The sequence below is a fragment of the Maniola jurtina genome, chromosome 10 (genome assembly GCF_905333055.1).
Source record: "Maniola jurtina chromosome 10, ilManJurt1.1, whole genome shotgun sequence".
Lineage (NCBI taxonomy): Eukaryota > Metazoa > Arthropoda > Insecta > Lepidoptera > Nymphalidae > Maniola > Maniola jurtina.
In genome coordinates, this window is record NC_060038.1 from 5,205,238 (window position 1) to 5,232,452 (window position 27,215).

At 35.7% G+C, this 27,215-nt stretch overlaps 1 long non-coding RNA gene across 2 annotated transcripts; it reads left to right on the forward strand.

The window, feature by feature from the left end:
• Positions 1-4,210: 4,210 nt before the first annotated feature.
• LOC123869016 lies at positions 4,211-26,531 on the forward strand. Of its 2 annotated transcripts, none has more exons than XR_006796798.1 (4): positions 4,211-4,638; positions 16,252-16,255; positions 21,929-21,938; positions 26,521-26,531. It is a non-coding gene; the product is annotated as an uncharacterized LOC123869016 (long non-coding RNA). The 2 variants fall into 2 exon arrangements; XR_006796799.1 differs by lacking the exon at positions 16,252-16,255 and adding an exon at positions 21,284-21,287.
• The last annotated feature ends 684 nt before the right edge of the window (positions 26,532-27,215 follow it).

A 27,215-nucleotide genomic window follows, 5' to 3' on the forward strand; every position in this document is an offset into this window, starting at 1 on the left:
CTTATAAACCGTAATTATAGGTATAGAGTTGAAATTTTCACGGAATTTGTATCACATTATTAATACTAGGCGAAAGTTTGTGTGTATGTATGTGTGTACCTATGTTTGTTACTCTTTCACGCAAAAACTACTGAAGGGATTTAGCTGAAATTAGGAATGTAGATAGATTATATAATATATATACTAGATTAACACATTGATTACTTTTATCCCGGGAAATCCAAGAGTTCTTACGGGATTTTGAAAAATCTAAATCCACGCAGACAAGTTGCGGGCGTCAGCTAGTAATGCCATAAAGCTTAGAATATAGAATTGATTTTGGAAGCGCCATGGAATATAGTGCATGCAGGGAGCCAACGGGACCCTTTTACTAAGGCTCTGCTGTCCGTCTGTCAGTGGGCTGTATCTCATGAACTGTAATAGGTATAGAGAGTTGAAATGTTCACAGAGTGTGTATTTCTATTGCCGCTATAACAACAAATAATGAAAATTTCAAATTGGCCGCCCTGAAAAACAAAAAAATAATTGAGTAAAAGTATCATTTCTTGTGCGGTGGTAAACTGTTCGTGTCCAAATCCAACGCGCACATGAATGAATTTTTCAAAGCTTTTCTTCTTTCTGCCACATTATATCATGTATGACGTGATTTCCATTTCATCACTTTTACACAATTTCCAAGCTTTTACATCTTTACACATCCCACATCTTTACACATACGAGTACGGGATTTCAACTGTTAGGTTTAACGATTATTACAGTAGGCTACCAGTAAGTACGTCGTTATAATTTCACCCCAACTAGACGTCACAGTACCTAAGTGAAAACATTAATGAAGTGGGTCATATTATGTACGCGTATATGAACCAAATAAATGACTTCGTATTTTTCCCTAGGTATTAATAAATTATCATACGGCTTGTGGCTCACGGTGACTTTTTATATTCCCGCCGTAATAAGCGAGAGTGTATCAAACCTAAAATATGAATGTGTTAGCGAGATAAGCGCAGACACCAGTCACGACAATTCAAATTATCACCATCATCATCATTATCAACCACCCATGTCTCTTGTAGGGACTTCTTCGGTCTTGAACCGCTGGACACTAGCAGCTCCCTGGGACTCCTTCGATATCGTCTGTCCACTTAGTGAAGGGCCTTCCAACGTTGCACTTTCGGCCGCGTGAGGTCACCAGTCTAGTAACGTATATCGTATTTTCGAACTATTTGCTCTGCCCATTACCACTTCAGCTTCGCACCCCGTTGATATCAGTTACTGTGATTCTCTAACAGATCTCTCCTTATTACTGATTTGATCATGTAAAGAAACTCCAAGCATAGCTTTCTCCATCATTCGTTTATTCAAAGACTTTGATCTCCACACGCTGAGGAATTTTGGACGAGAAGATATCTCGTTCCCCAACGCTGCCCAGTTAGATTTATATTACTCAATTTATATAATTTTACGTAGCGTACCACCAAGGCAATATTAAATTTAACACTGCTACAGAGCCTCATTAGTTTTTAGAATATGTCTGCAAAATTTCATGGACATTGGTTGCTTAATATTCAAATGAAATTGGAATTACGTTTGTATGAAGCGAGTGACGGAGAGACCCCTCTTAAGTAGCAAAAATACTAGAAAATGATGCTTTACAGTCAATAAATTATTCCCATCACAACTTATTTGCATGACAGACATGTCTAATGTTTGTTAAGTATACAAAATATTTTTCACTTCAAAATATTTTAGTGACACACCACAGGGATTATTTTTTGAACCCGAGACCCTGTCATATGTGAAACATTAAAAACGAAAATACACGTTAAACAACTTATAAGTATTATTAAACCTATCACATAGAAAATATGAAAGTGTTTTGTGGAAAAACAGGCATCGTGGGCACAGTAGCTAACAACAACTATTCATTTAATATTTAAAACTAGGAATTGATAACGTTAAATTTAAGTACAACATAAATTCAAAAGAAACTTGTAAGGTCAAAAATATTTGAAATTCTGATTAGTAGAACTTAGTAATTTTGAAAACAGAAAATAGCTTTGCTTGACGCTCTTCTCTTCACGTTCCAGTTTACGGTACAAAGCTGGAATTTCTTCGATAAAATAGTTTAATCTAATTAAATTACTATTTTATAACTTCTCGCTGAAATGAGCATATACAAGTACGCTGGAAGAGGTGTAGAGTGATTTTTATGCCGAGTCAAAGAGCCCCACCTCCCACCAAGCGTATAGTGCATATATATTTCGAGAACACCTCGCTAATGTGTCAACTGTCTTGTTAAAAGTACGATTTTAGTCCTTAATCTTAGGGCAGGTAAACCTAACTTTTGATATGACAGGTGAAACAGTGTAAATATTTCGAGTGCGTTCTTAAAACTTATGCATTATACCTACCAGGAAATAAAAAAGACACTTTCTATCAAATGGTCTTCGTGTTGACCTTAGATTATTTTATTAGATGTCTCTACAATAACATTTAGTTCCAATTACGCTCACGTGACGGTCACTGCAGCTCACCACCAAAATAACGCAAATCAAGCTTCTTCAAAACAGGTTATTACCGACCTGTTTTTGAAGCAGCTCCAGCGTGTATTAGTAGATGTCAGGGTAACTTCTGCAGAGTAGAGTTAACACATTCCATGTTACATTCGTAGACACGATTAAAATTCACATATTTGAGTTTCTATCCCTTTCACTTACAATTTGGATTAACGTGTCCGTCCAATTTTAGACCTATTAATCCTCCACATTTCACTAACTGATATTGAAATATCAATTACTGGGCTAATATTAAAAGCCGCTAGGTATTATAGCCGCTTCAAATATAAGCTCAATAATTGAGTTGATTCAGATTATTTATAGATGAAAGTGTCGAGTTGTCTTTATGAGTATTACAGTCAGGCTGAACGCGATAAAGACATAAGTAAAATATGTATAATTTTATTATACCTACCTAGTTTTTTCCCAAATTTCATTTTTCTAGGCGTATTTTTTTTTAATTTAGTTTTATTTATTTGAGTTTAACTCCCCAGAATTAAAACCAATTAGATTATTAAATGGATAATTTGATAAAATAGATGTAGTGTAGTGTAGGTAGGTAGATGCTATGTACTCTAAAAATAGCATAGCATGAATGAGCAAAGTATAGCTTATAGTTAAATCGTGGGAAGCTGGGGCGCGTCAGTTTAAAAAAGATTGAGCCCTTGCATCAGATCGAAGATTAAATACAACTATCCCATCTCAATATAACATTCGAGGCGAGAAAAGTGCTTTTTTAATCAACTCAACGCTACGGCGGGTTTGTGTATTACCGGGAATGCAATCGAATTAAAGGCTTGGAGGAATACATCGAGCAACGACTACTTGAGGGTTAAGAGCAGACCAATCGGCACGAGTGACGATGGGTGACATCGAGGTGCCGCTGGTTATGACGCATGTGCATTAGCGTGCTTATTTTAATTATCAAAGTAAATAACCTGTCTTCAAAAATAATAATCCGCGTCTTGGTGCCGCTCCACGCTATTTGTGAGAATTTGCCTTAGAAATACCCCTTAGAAGTTACCAATAGGGTATTTTACACCTAGTGAGAAATGATCTAAAAATATTTATTTACGATAGTTTAGGCAATAAGAAAACGGGCAGTGTAAGTATCAGTTCACAAAATTATAAAATAAATTTTATATTTTAATTCGAAATTTTCACTTTTTTTTATCTGTGCAACAATTATGCGAACCGCTAGCCGCCTATGTACCCGCCATATTACTACGTCATCATGTCAGTAAATCCTTCCCTTTCTAATTGCATGACCACAGTACAAAAGGTTTAAGAATCGAACTGCACGAATTTGGGATTACTGATGCATGGATTAAAAAGTTTGGGCTCCCAAATCTAAAAATACTTTTCATCTTTGCGTGAGGCACATGGTTTTTTTCTTTACATTAGTCATTTATTTTTCATCAACAAGCGTGTTATGGAACGATATTTTTAGCCTAATGTATGGGGAACAAGGGAACCATAGACAATTTTCTTACATTCAGGAACGACACACCAATGATATGGATAATAACTCATTTTAAATTAGCAAGAAACAGTTAAAAATTTAAATTTAAATAAATTTTAAATTATAATAATTTAATAAATTTAAATAATTTTATATCATTCATTTAATTCATCATTCATTTTGTCATTTTAAATTGTAATAATTTAATAATTTATCACCGCGTCAGCTTGTTGTTGTTTACTTTAGAATTATTATTATCACAGACTACAATCTAGTATAGAGACAAAATTACTGTGTCAATCTGTCATCTGTAGGAGGTACTGATACTTTGTGAGCTTACTATCTAGTTTACAGACAAAGTTACTCTGTGCCACTTTGTGATCTCTAGTTCCTGCCTACTCTGTGAGTTTAGTTTACTATACCGATGACGTCATAACATGGCGTCTAGGTAGCATAGCTACCGTTTTCGTCAACTTGCGCGCGAAAATTTAAAATGCAAAATTTAAATGATTTTTTTTGGTACTTATCGATTGAATAAAATTTAAAAAAAGATTCTAGTGGTAAATTATCACCTTAGGATTAAATTGAGACACTTTTCAAAAAAGAGTAAAATACCCTATTGTTCAACGACATAACGGCATATCACAAATTGTTACAGCTCTGATCGAATATTACAAGCATTATTTCTTACAATGGAGCTGTATGAAACCTGCTATTACACTAGCGATGAGCGGTTGTCGCAAAAAATAAAACAAATTAATTGTTGGATAAACAATCGATTGATTTATTTGTCTCAACAAAAAACAATCGAATAAAAAGCGTGCCGGAAATGTAACACACACGCCGACACGCCGTCACACTCTACAGTGTATCTATAAGTGCTACATCCAGCGTCCAAACACATAATTAGCTTCATAATAAAATAGAACTTAATAAGATTATTCTTCAGGAACTGAAATATCACCAAGTTAAAATCACTGGTACTGTTTTTTTACACAATTTTTCACTTTAAATCAAGGGTACATTATTCAGGTCCATTTTATTCAAAGATTATTGTGTTTCGACACTCAATTTCTACAAACATTAATTAAATCGTAGTTACATGCTTCCGCCATCGCGTTTCGCTGCCCGTTGCGCATCGTGTCTGTCTAGCCTTAACCGGAGTAAAACGATCTCTACTTTTCTGTGCAATCTAAGCTTGATTTAACTGACTCTTTTACTCGTAGAACTTTTTCAGCGTTTTTAACCAAAATTTAAAACGTTCTTTCTCGCCTCTTTCTCAAATGTATTTAGGAAATTTTTCCGTGCTTTTAGGAATATTACATTTTAACCTAAGATGAAAATTTTACATAAAAATATTGTGCGTATTAAAAATATGTTAATAAATTGATGAGGAGCATTCGCAATGGGCTATCGTAGTGGACTATGGCCTAAACCCTTCTAAATCTGAGAGTAGACCCGTGTTCAGTAGTGGGCGGGCGATGAGTCGATCATGATGATTATGTTGATGACTGTCCGTTTAAATTATGTATAGAATGAATAGAATATAAAATATATAGTATCTATTTCAAACTTTGCATACCTAATCGACTAACTGTCGACGAGTATCCAAGTCCTCCGCTTGGCTAATATTTGCATAACCTAAGCAACTCTATCAATCAGCAGTCCAAGCACATTCAGTACGATAACGCTTTCCCGCAACGACAAGCTTAGCAAAAGTTGCCAGAAAAATATATCGAAGCAGTGTTACTTTGCGAAAGTCCATGATATAGGTGTAAGGGACCAAAAGCTTAATTTACTATAAACATATTATTTTTGGGAGATTTGTGTGTGTTGCTTGCTTGACGGCTGACTTTTCCTGCATGTGTAGCATTGGGAAGGCGAACAGTGCATATCGCAAGCTGCATGTTGCTCCACACAGATTTGTCTGTTCCAGCGGATTATTGCAAATTAAGCTTTTGATTCCTGCAAGAAAGCGTTGTCGCAATGATGTTTCTTGGGCTGCAGCGCTCATGTATAGAATATTCCTAATTTACAAACTAAACATCACCACGATGCAGATATTGTATACAAAACAAACTTAGTTATAATAGAATGTAAGCCCGCTTTAAGTCGCTAAATCTTCGTTAAGTCCAGCGCGGCGTGTGGACCGGACCAGGCTTTCGGTAAACACAATATTAATAACTGATAACACAAAATTAATATACGGTGGACAGTATTGAAATTTTGTAACATGGGTAGAAATGTTTCAGTTCAAAATTAATTTGCCCAACTTTTTTATTTTATAGCTAGCTGAACCGCCCCGACTTCATTCGGGTAAAGGGATTTGAATATTTAAGACTGGCTAGACTCGGCTAGACTATTGTACTGATGACACCACCAGTAGGCATCTTCATCAATAGGCAAATGCGTCCCACCTTAAGCCACATCATCACTTTCCATCAGGTGTGATTGTGGTCAAGAACTTGCTTATAATCAATTAAAAAAAGTCTTGTATAGTTTATTCTAATGTTTCCTGTATGTATTTTTGTGTGTGCAATAAAGTTTTCAAAAAATACTACGAGTGTATCTAGGGCGCGTATTCCATTTTTTACAAAGAATATCTATGCTAAAAATAAACCAGTAGGACAAAATATGCTTGGCGGAAAAAAAGTACTGCTTAGAAAATTGCCTAAAAGCAACACATTTCCGAAAGTTGTGTTCACGAAGTCAGTAACAACTCTATTACAATTAGAACGGAAGGCGGAATGTTCTAGGAAGTAAAACGAAAACAGCCTTCGCATTTAGATCCCCCAATTAACTTTGTCCCGGCATAAATCCCTGGATTAATGGAGAGACACTGTCGGTAGTCGCGACTCTTTTAATCTTTTTAATCAGCTTTAGTTTTAAGTCGACTGAAATTAAATCTTTCCAAGAAAGTTTTCTAATTGGACGTCAACAAGATTATTTTCTGTTTGGAAAAAGCAACTGAAAGTATAACAGTACAATAGTCTCCCATTGCTGAGAAAGGGCCTACTCTAACATCAGGCCGTCAAACTAACTCATAACTGAGACTTTATCGGCGTGGCTTTAGGTTTTTAAAAATGCCGTCGGAACTTTTTGGTTTTCCGGTATAAAAAGTAGCATAATATAGTCAATATATCCATGTAAAAAGTCACGTCAATCCAATGTTACGTTGTGACGTGATTGAAGGACAAACCAACAAATAAAGGCACTTTCGCATTTATAATATGGGTTGCATAGAGACACCGAGATAAAGGCAAATTGGCCTAATTATTATTATTATACCCATTCTTGAGATATTCCGAGTTCGGCTCGATGTTTTCTTCGACGAAAAGTTTGTGATACATTGTTAGTAGCAAAATACAAACACGTAAGGTTTATGAAAATCAGATATATACCTCAAATGTTCAGAAAAGCCAACAGAAAGCGTTGTGGCATCAACTGTAGCTAGGCTGATGGTAATTTAAATTTTTTTTTTTCTTTAAGTATATTATGTATGTACAATCAACCATACAATATTATGCATGTACATCAACAATAAATTTTGCCAACGATGCCTCTAACAGCTAACCTACGACGATTTTCAAATACTTACAAAAATATTCTTAGACGATAAGAAGTAACAAGACATAATATTTAGATAACTTTCATGTAAAAGTTATCTAAAATGCCTAGACAAGCGCAGTTTACTTTGATTACTGCACAAAAATTGTTAGAAAACTTTTACCTCAGAATATCTGGCGTACAAGAAAAGTTTCGTCTGCCAACTCGCACGTGGCACAACAGCTGACAGAGTTTTGAATAATGTAACTAGAGGCGCCTGTAGCCTGTACATTTTGTATACGAATAACTCCAATTTCTAATGTAGAGAAGTAATGTATATGTTGTACATAAAATGACAGAAATCTCCTAGAGAGATTAATGCTTACCTATAATTTTTACTTTTATGAAAATAACTTACCATCATTAGTTTCAATTAATTCAGTTTAGTAAAATAACCTATTTAACTATAAAATAATGACTTTTGAATAGAACAGTACTATATAATCTCTCAGTTTGATATCAGTGAAGGTGGTATCCATAACAGGTAATTGTCTTCGTAATGGTCACTGTAGGCCTGCTATGTTAAAGTTCTTGGCGTTACTCATAGGTTACTCCTAGTGGCTGTATGTAAAGTGATGTGGAAGGCCATGAATGACTTGACCTGGTCAGATCAGATCAGTGCCTAAGTGATCTTTTTAAAAAATCTTTATTTTCAAGAAGCTTTTATAAGTAGGTACCTAATCTGCCAATTAGTGGTCTAATAAGAAAGGTTATAGGTACCTATATTGTGACGTTATACACTGTAATACATAAAGAAAATAAAGGGCATGGGCAGGCATATTGTTTTAAGTCTTATCAAAGGCCTTTAATGTGGTTTCAAAGTAATTTAGTAGTGGCAATTTCTCGAGAGCATGTAGCTTAGTGGACACGGCACCTGTCGTATAAAACGTGCCACAACAGAAAAGGTAATTTAAAAGATATTTCCTTGAGTCTTTCGATAAAACTCCTCTTTGAGAGAGCACGCTACAAAAAGGAATATAAAAACTGACGCTCTTTTATGCGGAGTTAGATTATATGACGAGGAAATCCTGTACGAAGTGTGGAAACTCAAAGAGACGTGAACTTTAACTTTATTATGTATCCACATCAAATACATAGTACAGAAAAGATAGTATGTTATTACCTAGTAGTGTACCGGCCCAATATTGAGCAGGGTCTCCCCCCAGAATTAGAAGGGCTAAGATCATAGTCCAGCATGCTGGCCAAATGCAAATTGCCAGACTTTGAAAATATTATGGATAACTCTCAGACATATAAGTTTCCTCATGTTGTATTCTTGTCGTTAACGTCCATTGATCTAGAAAACTCTATACAGTGGTAATCCTTTAATCGATAGAAAACATAATTTTTGGCAGGAATCGTTTATCCATCACACAACACAAATCAATTGGCAACCACAATTATAGAAGTAAAATACAATCCCCAGCGGTGATTTTATAATCGTAATTTGAATATTAGATGCTTTACAAACTAACTTTTTGAGGATAAGATTTTGTTCCCAAAATGTAGAGCCCTCTTGTTACATGGAAAAGTAATTAAGCATACCCTGTGGGTACATTTAACATCACAAATTCTTCAAGTAAGCGTGAAAACTGGGGAAAGATTTTTCTTTCAAACTCAATAGAGTGGGCTCACATTGTATTTAGTTCTACCCCCAAACATTTTAGCGTCCGCTCAATTTGGCGCTCATGCAACGAATATTTGGGTCACGCGCCAGTTTTTTTTTATTTTTAGGCAGAGAGTAGCTGGATATTACTGTGGGTAGTAGTTTGACAGCTACGCTGTGACGATCGCAATTACCACTGATTGGCCGATGCACTCTCACTATTGGTTCAAATGCATTAAATCAGAAAGAATGTCATAAACTCAGCCAATCACAACAATTGAGATTGATGCAGCTTTTTCAATATCGACCAGAAGCCGTTTCGACAGGGAAAAATTTTCTACAAAGAGACAAATAAAACAAACTCTGAAATAACGAAGTAGGTGCATCGTGACAGACAAATACCTTTAACTGACTTATACTAATAGGAATATTTAAGGTCCCTGTCCAATGAAGCGGAATGGAGTGAAAATGTGTTTAACAAACCAATTAAAATTATTGGTAGATAGCGATTTAATTATACATATAACGTCATCTCTGTGTACCTAATCTGATTGGTTTATTAAGCACGTCTCCAATTTACCCAGTGGATAGGCACCCTAACTACGAGTATATTCGGTGGAGAGTATCATATTATGGGCAGTCAATAATGTTAGTGTTAGGCTTAGGATAATAGTGAAATGCTAAGCTCAACTGAGTGGGGGTCTTAATTGACAGACCATTATGTAACTCGAGTTAATTGTTCAATATCTTCATAGTTACTGCTCATAGCGTAATCTTCTATAGGTATTATGTGGCTTGATTATGGAGTACCAAATGAAATTCTCAGATATATCTATATTAGATATATATTATATACCTACAGTAAAAATGCTTCTCCTAAACTGACTGATCTATTAATACACAGCTTAGACCACGAGTCTATGGTATGGTACTCCGTAGTTCCACCTATGGGACTTTAATTGTGATCCGTGGTATATCATTGGATCACCAGTGGAACCAGGAGTACATAGTTGTATACCGTAGACCTACCAGTGGGACGAAGCGGTGAGGCTATGAACCCGTCGCCATATCGTGTCTTTGGAAGACAAAGACGAGCTCAAATAATTTTAACATCAAATTAGAAAGGAAAACAAATTTTATTATAGAACTAGCAATTAAGTGCAGCAAAACTACGCAAAAACAATGGGGAATCTCGCCGCTACTCAGCAAATTGTCTTATAATTAGTTGCGAAACTGTGTTAGTTTGTAAGCAGTTCGTCTCATATACCTACCGAGTAGCAAAGCCGACATGCATATCTTCATCCATACTAATATTATAAATGCGAAAGTGTCTCTGTCTGCTACCTTTTCATGCAGATAGCATATGTAGACGTCAGCTAAAGAAGGGTTTGAAATTTGTGTAGTCCACTTGGCCGAAGTCGCGGGCATAACTATTATATAGTTGATAACAAGCTTATGAACTTAGGTAGATAATAACTCTTGCACTTTCCAGAGCGAGCAGCTTAGGAACACAATGAAAGGAAAAGAATGGGCATTGAAAGTATTTATGATTAAATAATGAAACAGATTTTACTGAGAAATAACTGAGACCTTAAAAAACTGGACGCTTGCTAAAACTGAGTTGAATAACTGACGCTAATTAATATTATAAGCAGACGCTTCTAATATCACCTGTACATGGTAGAATGCTATCCAATGGAGAATTTAAATTACACCTGTTGTAAAAATACAATGCACAGAAGAACTTTGTTTCGCAGTACCAAACTATAAAATGATATTTCCTGTAAAATGTAGCAGTGTAATTATGGTATTTCTTTTTTCAGGATCATAATAAAAAACGTTGCAGCTATTCTGTAGAGGCTAAAAATTTACCGCAAAAGCCTGCAGCGTCCCATAAAGCGGAGTTCATTAAATAATTTCACGCGGCGCTAGAAAAGTGGCGGCCATTTCAAAGGAAAATATAAGATTATCTAAAATGACTGCGCCACAAAGGACGTTACGAGATAAGAATATTTGTTCTTTGATATTTACCGTAAAAATCCAGGTGCAAAATGGCACAGTGTACTTTTTCTTGTCGTTGTTTCGAAATGAACAATATTTTCAAATAAAAGTTAAGTAGGTATAGGTGTATCTACATAGATTTGAAACATCATCGCCATTTAATCTTGATTTATAGTTAAGAACAAACGAGTTTTTTGGCATTCGTGATATTAATAAATTCCGCGCAGTACTATACAAAGATCTTGTATATGTATACACTATACATATAAAGCAAATCATTTTATCATTTTTATCTGTGCGTTGTGGTATTCTTCTCTCGTCTCGGTATTTTTGAGTCCACCTAAAAATATTAAAACAAGTGTCGAACACAGAGAAACACAAATACTTAGAGAGCAAAGGTCGTTTCGGTGTACAAAATCTTGACCTGAAACGATCGCTCGACCTATTTCCTAACGTAACGACTGTCTGGGCAGACGATTGTGAGATGAATTAATACTGTCAGAGCCGCTTTTGGATGCCCAACTTACCTAAGTAGTGTAATTAATCTGTGTAGTATTTTAAAACCACCTTTGTCCGCTAGAAATGGACATATACCTACCAAGTAAGCAAGTATGCTGGAAGAGGTGAGCCAAATGACAGCTGTTTGTGCCGAATCGAAGCCCATCAAGCATATGGAAATGAAAATTAATACTCTGTAACAAAAGGTCTTGGTGTTGACACCCTCCCTAGCGCAGTGGTTAGCGGTTGGTCTTATTAGTGGGCGGTTCGATTCCCAGCAGGGTTCGGAATTTTATAATTTCTGAATCACTGGTCTGGTCTGGTGGGAGGCTTCGACCGGGGCTAGTTACCACCCTACCGGCAAAGCTGTGTGTGTGTAGAAACCAAAGGGGTATAGGTTTAATAAAAACTACCATACTCCTTTCAGGTTAATCCACTTCCGTCTTAGACTGCGTCATCACTTACAACCAGGTGAGATTACAGACAGAATTTAAAAAAAAAACTTCTATTTCTATGATAATATACTTAGTATTTACGCTTGTATACTTTCTGCTAAGTAGAGACCTTTATCATTGCAAATCCATAAAAATCCGAGTATGAAGACGTAATTTTGTTTTATCCAGTTTATCATAGCATTCGTGCCGTTTGCAACGATATTCCGTGGACCGTTCAATCGACACGCAACCACGCATGTTTTTATAAGCTCTTCACTAGAAAGGCTCCCTGTCCACTATTTAGGAGTGTGAGGATGCGAAGCGAGATATATAGTATACTCTAGTATGCCCGCGACTTCGTCTGCGTGGATTTAAGTTTTTAAAGATCTTGTGGGAACTGTTTGATTTTCCGGGATAAAAAGTTGCCAATGTCAATTACAGGGACGCAAGCTACCTCGGTACCAAATATCATACAAATCGGTTAAGCGGATGGGTCTTTAAGAATACCGCGGGAACTTTTTGATTTCCGGGATAAAAAGTAGCCTATGTCCGTTAAAGTTTTAAAGTTTAAGGGTGTCTAGCAGGGGTTTTATCCTAAAAGAACTGCTGCCTTATGTGATTAATGGAAAGGAGTCACGACCCTCAGCAAAGAGGAATACGACTATAAAGAATATAGAAATAATTATAAACATTCTTGTTTGTGCATATACCTAATACTAATAAAATCCTTTGTGGAATGGCAGCCTAACATCAATATTGATTGCGCATCACGTTGAGTGTATTTCAAATCGCTTCTATTTGCTTGTTTGATTTTGTATTATTATTTAGCCATGGACGTAACACGTTCACGGCATTTTTCATATATTTTTTGTAGGGAATATATTCTATAGGTAGGGTAGAGCGGGGCTTAAAGGTCCAATTTGACTATTTTGAATTATAAACTAAGCCTAGTATATCAAAGTATACAATACTAATTAAATAAACAGTTATCTTAGTTTAACCCGATTTTGGTTGGATGGTTGGATTATTATTTTAGAAATAATAATATTGTGTCATTTTACCACTTTTCTAGACCTTGTCGTCTATTTCTTTTTCCCGATAGCAAACCGACAAACAGGCAAACTTTGGCATTTATTATATTAGTCTGTTTTAGGTATACTAGCATAGTTTACTCCTAATATAAAAAAATCTTTTTCCCGATAACAAACCGACAAACAGGCAAACTTTGGCATTTATTATATTAGTCTGTTTTAGGTATACTAGCATAGTTTACTCCTAATATAAAAAAATCTTTTTCCCGATAACAAACCGACAAACAGGCAAACTTTGGCATTTATTATATTAGTCTGTTTTAGGTATACTAGCATAGTTTACTCCTAATATAAAAAAATCTTTTTCCCGATAACAAACCGACAAACAGGCAAACTTTGGCATTTATTATATTAGCATGAATTAGGTATACTGGCATAGTTTACTTCGTAATATAAAAATGTCTCTCATAAACTTCTGCCACCGTAATTAAATTAAGCAGATAGGAATCTCTCAATGAACTCACTCACTATGAAATAGATCAGAGAGATTACAGACAGTCAGCTATCAGATCTCAGCATACAGTAACCACATTCAGGGACGTGAAAAGTGGTTTTTTAATCAACTCGGAGCTGTGGTTGCAACGGGATTAAACTGATGTCGTGCGATCTTTATTCCTTGAAGTTTAGTGATGTGAAATACGGTACTTAATGGAATTTTCATTTAGCTCAAAATTTCATTCCAAATTTCACCTTTGTTGTATAAAACTGAGTGAGCGAAAATCAATTTTCGCGTTATTTTGAATTAAGAACGAAAGCTGCGAAGTAGCATTTCTAATGTTATTGGCTCACAAAACCTTCTTAATCTCCGTATTTTGGACCTTACCTTATTATAACCTTCATAATCTTCATTATCTCCAACGTTTTTTTGAATAAGCAGCTGATAAGAGCAACTGCCGTGATTCTTACTGGTTCTTTTCGATAGGAATGGCATTTCGATCCAGTGGTAAATTCTTTCGACGAAATCACTTGTAAAAAATTTGACTAAAAATCTATTATATTCTAATATATACTAAAAAATAAATATTTTTTTCTTTAACACGTCATCTTCAAACTTTTTTTTAATCTTTATTTAGAGAGCTTGGTCGCTCCGTAAAGGTCACATAATTTATATTACGTTTCGTACCACCTTAATCTTACTGCACTTGTATATAAGATAAACTTGTATTTTAAGTTAAATGACGCTATTAAATTTGAAATTTTAACTATTCACGAGCAAATGGCTTTTCCTTCATAAATCAAGCGCGGAATTCGCTTAACATAAATCCAAGGATAACATCGCAGGTATTAATAACGCTCAACCTCATCGTAAAATATTCCACTCTCCGGAGATTTTCCGGATTTGCTCTGTCTTTAATGTTAACAGATTTGTAACTTGCCCTGTCTGTGAGCATTATAGACAGAGCAAATTACAAATCCGAAAAAAAAACTCCATCTCACCGATGTGGTGATCGACGATACGACCTCAGACGGAAAGCAAAACTCACAACAATCTCACAAGATATCACCGCAGATATCTACATTATGAAACGTAAATAGATAATGAAGTCCTGAATCACGCTGATGAAGTTTTAATCCCAGAAGACTATATTATGACCGTTGGACGAACTGGGCACCGAGCATGACACCCGCTCGGAAGATCTTCCTCATGTACGGTCGAACCCCGCAACACACTGCTCCAGTACACTACAAAAAATAAAGTAATTAGTTTAACTATAGGACCTGCAGATTACTAAATTGTAACTAAGTATGATGTAGTATGTGTGATGGTTTTTGCTTACGAAATCAAGTTTCACGTTCACTCAATAAACACGTGTTCAACGCTTGTTTGAGAACATATTTTGTGTCTATTTTTGTCGCAATATTTGTCTATTCCACATTTAATATTGGCTATTATTGTGTTCAAATTGCACTTATTTGAATTCGTTCACGCTCGGATTCACGTGAATCCACGTAGTGATGGTCTTCGAAAGAAAGGCGTGTACCTACTTACATGCGTTTTCCAAGTTTACAGCTTTAAGCTTTGGTTAGACTGAAGCGAACTTGGTGCAGGAAGTGTATAATTCTGAATACAAACCGAGTAATTTTATTTTGATTTCAAGACAGTCAAAAATGTGCGAAAATCTGGTATACCTACCCTCTCAGGTTAACTGGCTGTCAGGTTGCATCATTGCACGGTGAGATTCCAATCAAACATATCGAATAAAAAGACTTCAAAACCGTCATAGTAATTTAATATTTTTTGTGTAACATTATCTTTGGTTTTGTTAATTAAGATTCGGGGCACTGTTATGGAAAATGGCCAAACAGGGACCGCGAGTGTCCCTTTGGGTTACCCTAATTTATCTTTCTCATATCAAATAGCTCTTATATTTTGCAGCTGATGTGTTTGATATACTTATTTAAAAAAAAAACATATTTTTGCTAACCAAGTTATAACGTTCTTTGTATATTCATTGGCGCATTATTTTAACGTTATTTTATAGCCTCTATAGGAATTTTTAGGATAGAAGTAACAAAACAATCAACTTTTAAAATGACGTACCTCAGCGGAGGATAAACTTGCGAGCAAAAAATTCAGGTTGGTTGCAAGTTTATTATATAAATGAGATTTTTGAAAAGTATCAATTTCAATCATAGGAGTAGGTAAGCCGGGTCACCAGATGTTAAGCAAATATCCGCCCATAAATATTTACACTACCAGACGAACCAAACTGCAAAGTCAATACATCTAATAAAATAAAATAAAATAAAAAGTCTTGACTCACTCGCGGCCCAGCTCAAATCCTTGGACCTAGAAAGCTGATATTTTGCACAGAGGTTCCCTTTGTCATTCTTTGTCAGAGGTTTGACAAGGAATAAAACTAAGAAATTCTAATGAGAGTAATTAGTGGAGTAAATAAAGCCGTAAAATAGCCAATCTTAGGAAGTCCTCAGAAACAGCTCCGATTTTGATGATTTTTTTTTAAATTCTTGTTTTTTATACATTATTTAAAATCAGAAACGTTTTGAAGCGGGGAAATAATTTTTAGTATTTTTTTATCCATATGTGCGATATTTATCTACGAAGTCCAGAAAAACGCTACCTTCTCTTTGAGAAGTTGTAGAGGAGGTCAAATGCTACAAATGACCTCTAAACGCTTATGAGCAAAAATCGCCCGTTTTTGAGTTATTGATCATTTACAGAAAAATACGTATTTGTTTCTTTAAAAAAAAAGTGAGGCATATTTCCGACTTTTTATTTAATTTCTAAGTACTAGACATCTCAATTAATAATTGTGAATACTAAAATAAAAATAATCTTTGTAGGTTCCCCGGTTAGGGATCCAAGACTGTACCAGTTTCATAACTTCTATTGGGTTACTTTGCCAAAAAAGCTATTTTTTTTTTAAGTTACAGAAATTTTTGGCTTGCAAATTATTTGCAAAGCTTCTACAGATTCTCAGCTATCTAATGATGTAAAAAACATTAAAATAAGTTGAATATTAGCTAAAAAAATGATAAAACAATAGCACAGGGAAGAAATTTTTTAACGCTTAAATTTTAAACAAATCGTTTTTTCTTTGTTTAGAGGTAGTTTCTACTTAGAAAGAGGTAACAGTTTACTGTGAATATGTGATCTGCTCAAGTCTGATCATAAAATTGGCCACGGGATAGCTCAATTGATCGATAGGAACGATTTATTTAAGATTTAAGCGTTAAGAAATTTCTCCCTTGTGCTATTATTTTATCATTTTTTTAGCTAATTTTCAACTTATTTTAAAGTTTTGTACATCATTAGATAGCTGAGAATGTGTAAAAGATTTGCAAATAATTTGCAGGCCAAAAATTTCTGTAACTTTTTAAAAAAATAGTATTTTTTGCAAAGTAACCCAATAGAAATTATGAAACTGGTACAGTCTTGGATCCCTAACCGGGGAACCTACATAGATTATTTTTATTTTAGTATTCACAATTATTAATTGAGATGTCTAGTACTTAGAAATTAAATAAAAAGTCGGCAATATGCCTTACTTTTTTTTAAAAAGAAACAAATACGTATTTTTCTGAAAACGATCAATAACTCAAAAACGGGCGGTTTTCGCCCATAAGTGTTTAGAGGTCATTTGTAGCATTTGACCTCCTCTACAACTTCTCAAAGAGAAAGTAGCGTTTTTCTGGACTTCGTAGATAAATATCGCACATATGGATAAAAAAATACTAAAAATTATTTCCCCGCTTCAAAACGTTTCTGATTTTAAATAATGTATAAAAAACAAGAATTTTAAAAAAAAATCATCAAAATCGGAGCTGTTTCTGAGGACTTCCGACGAAAATGCTTCGTTTACTCCACTAAATGCCGCGGGAGTTCGCTGCAATAATGTCGTTCTAATTGTACTAGTTAGTAGTTATTTTATTTCTCTTCTTCATACAGAAAATGGCACAGTTTACGGACAAGCGTACTAAGAAGTCAGCTTCAACAAACCACAAGGGTTATTTAACGCAATTTAGTGCGAGCATTTTTCTCAAGAGCGTGTCGCGTTTTATTTCAACCTGGACACGACGACGGCCGTCGCGTCGTATAAAACGTGTCACAACACTGGACGTTATTTAAAGGATACTCCGCCGGGTTCCTTAACAACCTTTTTAAGCGAACACAAAGAGTGAACGTTATAGTGCTTGCTATCTTTGTTTGAAATCCTACGCCTTACTTTTCGCAGAAAAGATTAAAAGTTTTTGTAAGTTATTGAAATGTTGCACGCTATTATATAGTAATTTGAGTCTACTACTTAGAACATTATTATACGTGTGTGTTTCACGCAAATAGAAAATAAATAAATATAGTAAATTATTTATCGAAATACACTGAGCCTTCTGATTTTCTCGTTCCAGAAGAATTTTCTTTCAAAAGGGAGAACATTTTCTTTCTCGATTTCCGTAAATAATCCGTAAAGAAATATTTCTCCCTTTTGAAAGCAGATACTTTTTGAAACAGAAAATCAGAAGAAATGTCACAAAGTATCTCTCAGTGTAAGCTTTTATAAATATGGATACTATACAAATGTTTTATGCAAAAATATAAAGCCACAATAGCTTTTTGGACTGAAATCGAAATTTTTAGTTGGTTTACATAGACTACTGCAAAATGAATGAATTAGTTTAATAAATTAAGCTAAAGGATTAATTTTTGCATTAGGTACTACTTAGTGAAAGTAAACTTCTTGAAAGTAGTCACGACCTTCAGGAATTAGAAATACGTCGCAATGAGAAAGAGTAATTAAATAATCATTAGGATAAAACAATCACCATTTATTAAATAATTCATACGCGTATACTTTGAAGGAAACTAAAATAACATTTTCATGAAAATGGTATGTAGGTAAATGGAAAAGAAGCTTTTTAAATTACCCAAAGGCTTCCCGATTCAACGTTCCCACAGGATAAAGTTTATTTCCTGCAATAAGGGAAACTACGACTCTAGTGAAAAGTCGAACTGGTTTTATTAAAGCTTTGGGACATTAGATGTTACGTAGGTAACCCTGGATTACCTTTGCTACCTAAACTTACCTACCTTTCTTGTAAAATAAATAATGTTCTGTTTTTGTTTTAAATCGACTTTAAATAATCGTATTAAAAAACAACTGCCTTTCATTTTATTACATGTAGGCACCTAAGTAAAAGATAAATCTATGTAGATAGAATACAGAACTCATTCTTCTTTATAGTCTTATTTCTTTGAGGGTCGTGACTCCTTTCAATTAATTACTATTATAATGGTAGGGCTTTTCTTGGGATAATAATACGGTTAGTTACCAGATCCTTCCGTATACAACTCAACGAAATTTCGACTCACAGGGTCTTAGGTTTACAGATTACACTTGGGACAAAACTCATTGAGTAGGTGCCTACCTTTAATTTAATTTCATTAAATGTAACAAAATCTAGGTACATTCTATGAAATTAATAAAAAAACAAGTGTAAATTAAAAATTTATAACACCCCCCGGCAAGTGAAGGTTACAGTAACTAGAAAAGAGCTGATAATTTTCCTAAGGCAGAACCGATTTTCTTGGATTATAGCTAAAAACAATCTCGATCAAGCCACCTTTCAAAAAAAAACTAAATTAAAATTGGTTCATTAGTTTAGGAGCTACGAAGCCACAGACAGATACACAGATACACACGTCAAACACCCCTCTTTTTGGGTCGGGGGTTAATATATAATAAATAAAACAAAATAAAACACATATTACGGACTTCAAAATTTTAGCAAGAACTGAACAGTACGCGAACGACTGACTCCAAAACTCTGCAAAATAAAGGAACATTGCAAGCGACGGTTGTCGCTGTATCCTCCAGACGAGTTGTGAAACTGCACCAAGCCAAAGTTTTAATGTAGTTTTCCTTATAATTGAATCTAACGATTACTATTTATTAATTTTAAGATTATAGCTTATTTGGCGGATAGACCTTCATTTTGAACTTAAAAAAGGCTGATCACTGGCTGAACGAGGAGACATGTGGCCTAGTTGGGACAACCCATATCAATCGATTGCGATTGTTAAGCAACGCGCGTTGACCCAAGTCGGTAACTGGATGGGTGACCGATTTTGAAGGTCCGTATTTGGCCTTTTCGTTTTCTCCGTGCCTCGGAGGACACGTTGAGCCCGTCGGTCCCGGTTATTATCACTAATATCTGATAATAACTATAAAAACCTAAGAATCGAAATTTCGTTCTCTTACCCACCGTACCTACCGTATTATTATCCCAAGAGAACTCCTGCCATTATGTGATAAGTGGAAAAGAGTCACGACCCTCAGCAATGAAGGAATACCACTATAAAGAAAGAAAGCTGATCGCTCATTATAATCGAATGTAGTCGACTTATTGTTAGCCTTAAGCCTCATTAACGCCAAAGCAACTTATAGCGACATTTTAGCATGCCACAGGGCCACATAATATCAAATCATCATCATCATTATTATCCACACTAGATAGATAGATAGAGGTCCACTTTTAAACGCAGGTCTGTTGTAGGGACTTCCACTCACCACCAGTTTTGCGCCGCCTGATTCCAGCGGCTCCCTAGGACTCGTTTGATGTCGTCTGTCCACCTAGTAGGGGTCTTCCAACATTGCCCTTTGCGGTGCGAGTTCACTATTCTAGCACCTTGGGACTGCCTGTTGCCACTTCAGCTTCGCAACCCGTTGAGCTATGTCGGTTACTCTAGTTCTCCTACTCTCCTCATTTCTGATCTGATTCTGATCTGAGACATAGTTAATGGGCCTCATAAGAAAACTCAGATAGAGAGCTATGCTTGGAGTTTCTCTACGTGAGCAAATCACCACATTACAACTAAGTCATTCTTATTTTCAAAAAAGTTTTTAACAAAAACTTGAAATTTCACGTGTACTTAAAAGTTTAAAACCATTTTATGAAACCACGTATTTTCAAGTTTAGCTTGTTTAAATCTTGATTAATGTTTCAGCGAACCTGCCCCTTGAGGAATCTACAGTATTACAAAAGTTAATCATGTTAACTTGACTTGTAATAAATCTTAAAGCATAACAGGTGTTAAATTATTTTACAAGTTAGAAAATATTAAATTATTTCTATAAGGACCTCTCTGTGGAAGGGATAATAATATGTTCATACTCACCTTATCAGCAAGGTCCCGTATTCAGCTATATTTTTTTTTATAAAAAATTAAAATAAATGATCGTAGCTCAGCTAGTTACCTACACCATACTTCCGACACAACAAGTAATAATTTGTACAGAAATTCAAAAATATTATAAAATAATTTTTCACTGAGCAACCCCAGTGGCTTTTAAGCCTTTACCTTTTTACACTCGTCTTTAAATATTTACTTTACCACCCAATTAGTGAGGACCTAATTCAATTTTCACTTCACGCACTGTGCAGCGCTCTCTTTTATCTACCTCTACAGTTAAAAGTTTACCTAGACTATGTTTGTATGTTACTAAAATAAATTGAATTAACATAAAATATTTTTTCTGTAGGTATATTAGTTACTTTTGTAAAACCGATAGAGATGTTATATACGATTCCAAAAAAATAGGAATTTCTTAGTTTTTTGAGCTTATGCAACTCATATTTAGACAGTTAAAAAAGCCGGTTTAACATGTTTTGTGAATTTGAAAGGCACCATGGTACTGGGAAGTATATTAGCGTTGGAAGACGCCCACTAGATGGACAGACAATATCAAACGATTCGGAAAGAGCCGTTGGATTCAGACGGCGCAAGATCGTGGTGCGCGGAAGTCCCTACAAAAGCAGTGGATGTCTATCGGTTGACGATGATGATGATGACATACTACGCTGGTATTAAAATTGGAGTTTGATTAAAATCAGAACCCTATGATTACCGAGTAAACACAGTTGTAGGTAAAAGCTAGTGTTTCAAAAAGCTGAAAAAGATTGTGCCACAGAGCCGACAAGCCCAAAAAGCCAAATTAATTAAATTTGAAAACATGATTATCATACAAAGTTTACGTAGTCCCTTTCGAGTTTCGGGTAAAAGGTCTATCGGACACGGTTTTTATCCTATCACGTCAGAATTTGCACAGACACCGTGTGTAACAGAGTTACAATATTGAAATATAACAGATTTTAATTATTTTAGATAAATAAAAGTTAATTAAACTTAATCCACGGAAGTGTTTTTATATTATCAGTCTATATTATGTCACTCTTTATGGTATGTACCTTTTCACGGCCCATGCGCTAAACCGATTTTGACCTAGACCCAATCGCTAGTACCTAGTAACACTCCATTTGAATCGACGCTATGTGATGTACAAGTATGATCAAATGGTATCCTCTATGACCAGAAAGTGAAGTCTAGCGATCCGCACTTAGCCAGTGTGATGAAGAACGATAAAATTAGATCACATAAATCCTTATTATTATGAAAGGAGACCCGTGCTCAGTAGTGGGCTGGCGATGGGTTGAAATGATGATGGTGGTACCCCACAATACCACGACGTTTCGTCATGTCAGATTAACTCAACGGAGTCAAGTCCAGATGCTATCTTCAAAACGAGTAATTTTGTCAGAACTACAATGTTGATTACTGCAAAACTATAATTTGATTGCTGATTGCTCCCTGTTTTCCACAAATTACTACCCCAAAGATAGCAGTCGCTGCAAACAAACAAGAATCCAATCAAGCTGAGGAAAGAATTCTCTTACTTTATGGGCAATTTTCGTTGGTACAAGTTTCCCCGCTGCGAAAATTAGCCCCGCGATTCTAACAATAAAAGAGCAAGGTAAGTATCATAAATTTTGTATGGGCGAACTAGTGAACCGGTTGTTTTTATTTGACTTGCCGACGTCATAAAGAAATCGTATACGGATCATTTCAGCTGTGGTTTTTAGAATATTTTGTTAATAGCCTGTAAGTATGATACTCGGATCAAGTTGCGTGATGAGTTTTACTGCCCTACTGAACTTATTTTCGGGAAAACACCAAGAACCCCCCACATTTGGTAGGAGTTTTAAGTCTGTTTTTTACTAAGTAGGGCGGTTTTTATGTAATGCACGCACAAACTTTACATCAGCTAACTATAACAATTTCTTAACAGAATAAAAGAAACAGAACTGAAATATTATTTTTCTAGTTTACTATTGTACGGTTTGTTTAGGTATTGTATAGAAACGTCACAGAAATACAAAGCCAGTAGACTCAAGCTACTTTTGGCGGGCTTTGGAACAAATCGACTTAGTGTTCAAGAGGTTCCGGCTTAGGTTCATAAGTTTTGTTGGTATCTAAAGTCTGCACTATTCTTTACACTCTTGGCCACGGTTTATACAGAAAGGGTCAGTACCAGAGAAGTGGTGTGAATATTAATATTAACGAGTGATGTACCTATAACACTAGATAATATTTTAGTGACATTTGATTCTTCAAGATTTGTTTTGCAAACTTTTACAAGTGTATATTTTATTCTTCTTATTTTCCTACGTAACTGTTATGTTTACTGTACATTTCTTAGAAATATTTATTTGTACTTAACAGTTTATATTTTGTAACGATTTGTGGTAAAAAAAGAAAATCAATTTTTCTACCATTATGAGGTTTATAAATTATAGCTAAAAGGTATTATAGCTATAAATTATATAAACTGTCTGGGGAACATGATATACCTGGCAACTGCGATGAAGACACTAGTCAGACCGACGACGTCTAAGCGCAGAAACAGTCCCAGGAAACAAGTGAAGAGTCAGTAGGTAGTTTACTAAGTAGTTCATTTGAATCGACTTCTAACGAGGCACGTAGATTGTACTCTATTCAGTAGGTGTCACTTTTCTCGGGTTTAAAATACTTACCGTGCTAACGTGTGATTCTGGTCCAGATATAATATAGAGTTTAGTAGAACAGTTTCAGACAAGATCCGATAAGATATAGGAGTTCAAAAAGTTTTGTCGCATAATTGAATTAACATTTTTTGGCGTGGCTCATAAAAAAATAAGCTGTTACCACCCCCGTCAATTTTTTACCACCGTACCGCAAGACATCGGGCGAGCTTTCATCCTTATGGCGTTGACATTCCATCTTCACTCCTCATACTGATTGTTAACATTTGGAATAACTATTCTCTTCCGTGATTTGTGTTACCTACTAATTTCAATCGGGGTATCTTTAAAATAAAATTATAGGCATCTTCTAGACAAAAACGTCATATCTGAGGCCACATCATCACTTTCCTTAAGGTGTGATTGTGGTCAAGCATGTGCCTATAGTGAATAATAATATTAGAGTAGTATCTAGAGACTCCAAAATTACTAGATATAAGTACAGAATACATGATAGAACTTACTAGGGCGTGACACAATTGCTATGCTAACGGCTAACGCAAACGTTTTCAATTCTAGAAAATAAGCCGTGGTTGAACAAGGGTTGAACTGATTGTGTAGTTATTCTGTGTCACGATATGACACGCACGGCATCCGCCCTAACGCTGTTGACTCGCCACCTATTTGCACGGAACGATTTGCTACATCCCTGTCGATATCCAGTGCTGCGCACATAAATTCTGCCGACGTTTCTCGAACACATTGCCGCTTCGAAACGTGAGATTATCTGGGACGATATTAATTCTTGTTATTTAAGAGTAGCTAACGTTTATGTTATACTAGATGATGCACGAGTGGATTTAGGTTTTTTTTTTAAAATCCTGTGGTAACTCTTTGATTTTCCGGGACAAAAAGTTGCCTATCTAAATTTCCGGGATGCAAGCTACCTCTGTACCTTTCATACAAATCGGTTAAACGGATGGGCCTAGAACCACGTGGGAACTGATAAACTGAACTGGGGATTGTTAAAAACATACCCGGGGAGAAGTGGATGCATTATTTATTTATTTATTAGACTAGGGACCGCTCATGACTTCACTCGACAAAAATCGAAATCCTCTTTATTCACCATCCCGTGGGAGATCGGAAAATCCAGCTTTATTCCTTATCTACTTACCAAACAGTCCGCAAACCCGTATCACCAAAAACAGTTATTAAAATATAGACACGTGCTTCACATTTCATTATAAAGTGTACAAAAGAAATTAAATGTTGCGAGTGAATTTGTGTAGACGAACAGACAATGCAATGTATTTACACTCATTCCGAAAATCCTTTGAGACCGCTTGAAACTATTATTCTTCTCTCTTTGTTCTTTGAAATTCTCTACAATGCATTTCGGTGCAGGGGCGGGCGGCGGCGGCGTAGTTAAAATGTGTAGACAGACAGCTAGTGTACCTACTGTATCACTTTGTTGCATAGCGTGAAAACTTGCATTTTAAGTTGACTTAGGTGCACAGGTGTTTCGCTGGAGCTTCGTCATATTTTATTTATTTGATGACTAGCAATTTTTAACCCCCGACCCAAAAAGAAGGGTGTTATAAGTTTGACGTGTGTATCTGTGTATCTGTCTGTGGCATCGTAGCTCCTAAACTAATGAACCAATTTTAATTTAGTTTGTTTTTGTTTGAAAGGTGACTTGATTGAAAGTGTTCTTAGCTATAATCTAAGAAAATCGGTTCAGCCGTTTGAAAGTTATCAGCTCTTTTCTAGTTACTGTAACTTTCACTTGTCGGGGATGTTATAAATTTTTCATTTACACTTGCCTTTCGTCAGCATCACAATGTCTTTAAGAGGTATTTAATTAGCCACTCTGCTTTAAATATGTAACGTATACCTGGTAATAAATTCATAGTCGCTGATCGTTCCTCCCTGTATATGGGACAATACGCAGATAACCCATATCCATGCAGAATAAAGTCACAGGCTTCTATCAATATAGTAGAGCCATAGATATAGTCTTATTTGGATTTCTGTGAGTAGAGCATTCCAATTATTTTGATCATTATTTATTTTTCATTTGGTAAATATCTGCTTAAACTGTAACGTTTTAAATATGCTACAGTGGTAATTAAATAATGTAATGACACTGATTCCGTCGAAATAATTGAATTAATTGCTGTCAAACAATAATGAAATTGGCAAAATTAAACGACATGTTTTAAGCGCACATCGAATTAAAATTAATTAAATCGTTAGTAGAGTTATATAAAATATTCACTAGTTTAGTATTTTAAATACTATTTTGGTGCTCCAAAAACTTTTTAAAATATTAAAAATTGTTTCGAAATTACAATACGATAAGAAAATTTCATAAAAGGAGGCACAATATATTTTTTTAAACTTTTCTTATAAACGAATTAAGTTTTAAAAATGAAATGTTCGATTTCAATTTCTCATTTTTAAAAGGAAAACATCACGAGGAAACCTGTATGACTGAGAGTTCTTCATAATGTTGAAGTCTGCCAATCCACACTCGGTCAGCGTGGTGGACTAGACCAAGACCTGTACTTAAGTAGTGGGCCGGTTATCATGATGGAACCTTATAGTTTAACTTGAATTATTACCTCTTTGATGATTTTGTATACATCAAAGCACTAATTCGTTACAGTAATCGTGCCCCTATTGTTTGTATTCTTGTACGTAGGGATAAAGGTCGTAGCTTATTTACACGACACCGTTGCCACACAACACACGCATAGCCGCCTCAGTTCGAAGTGGCTGCTAGTTGGTCACGCGCCGACAGCTAGCAAAAAGCCCGCTGTCCACGCGATGACAGCTAGCAGTACGGGCGTCTCCATACTGCGCACATTACTGTGCGTCCACACACTGCCATACTTGCACAATTAATCGCGACGCCCTGCACTAGGTCGCTTGCCTTTGCAACACGTCGACGTCGAAACAGTGGCAGCGTGCGCGCTATTGCATACTTACCTACAAAATAGGGAGCGATGGGCATGAATGAGGAACATGCGAGTAACGCGGCCACGCTACATCTCTGCCACCGTTCCTCGCTTCTTCCCATGCCACACGGGTGACACGGGCAGTGTGTGGACGGGGGGTTACAACTTGCTCGAGTGACCCACTCGCCGTATTCGCGTGGGCCGCTCGCTTGAAGCGCGTGGTAAGCGAGACGTCATCCATCGAATGGCTAGATTGCGACAAGCTCGCTCACTGCGCGTTCTTTGCAATTGTATGTTGTCCCTGTAAAATGTATGTACAGAGTACGAGTTTGAACCCATATTTAAATGTTTATTCTTTAACCGTGCGGGATCTGTATCGTGTAAGTGAGCTATGGCCTTTAGGCTATTCTGTTAACACATACCTACATACGCCAGCCCTGAGCATTGACTTACAATTGTAGTCTATTTAGAACCTTCACCAACAAACATGACAAACTACTTGAAACATTTAGCCTGCGTAACTCGTCGAGTGTGTACTGCTATTAAATTATTATAGACCTTATTTATAATTGATATAAGAGCTTAATTAGATTGTATTGCTTAGGTATATGTTCAGAAGCTTCTCTTTGCTATATCGCACGTCGTATACCGTATGTTTGTATGACGTAGTATGTCATACAAATGATAAGGGTAGACTTTATCC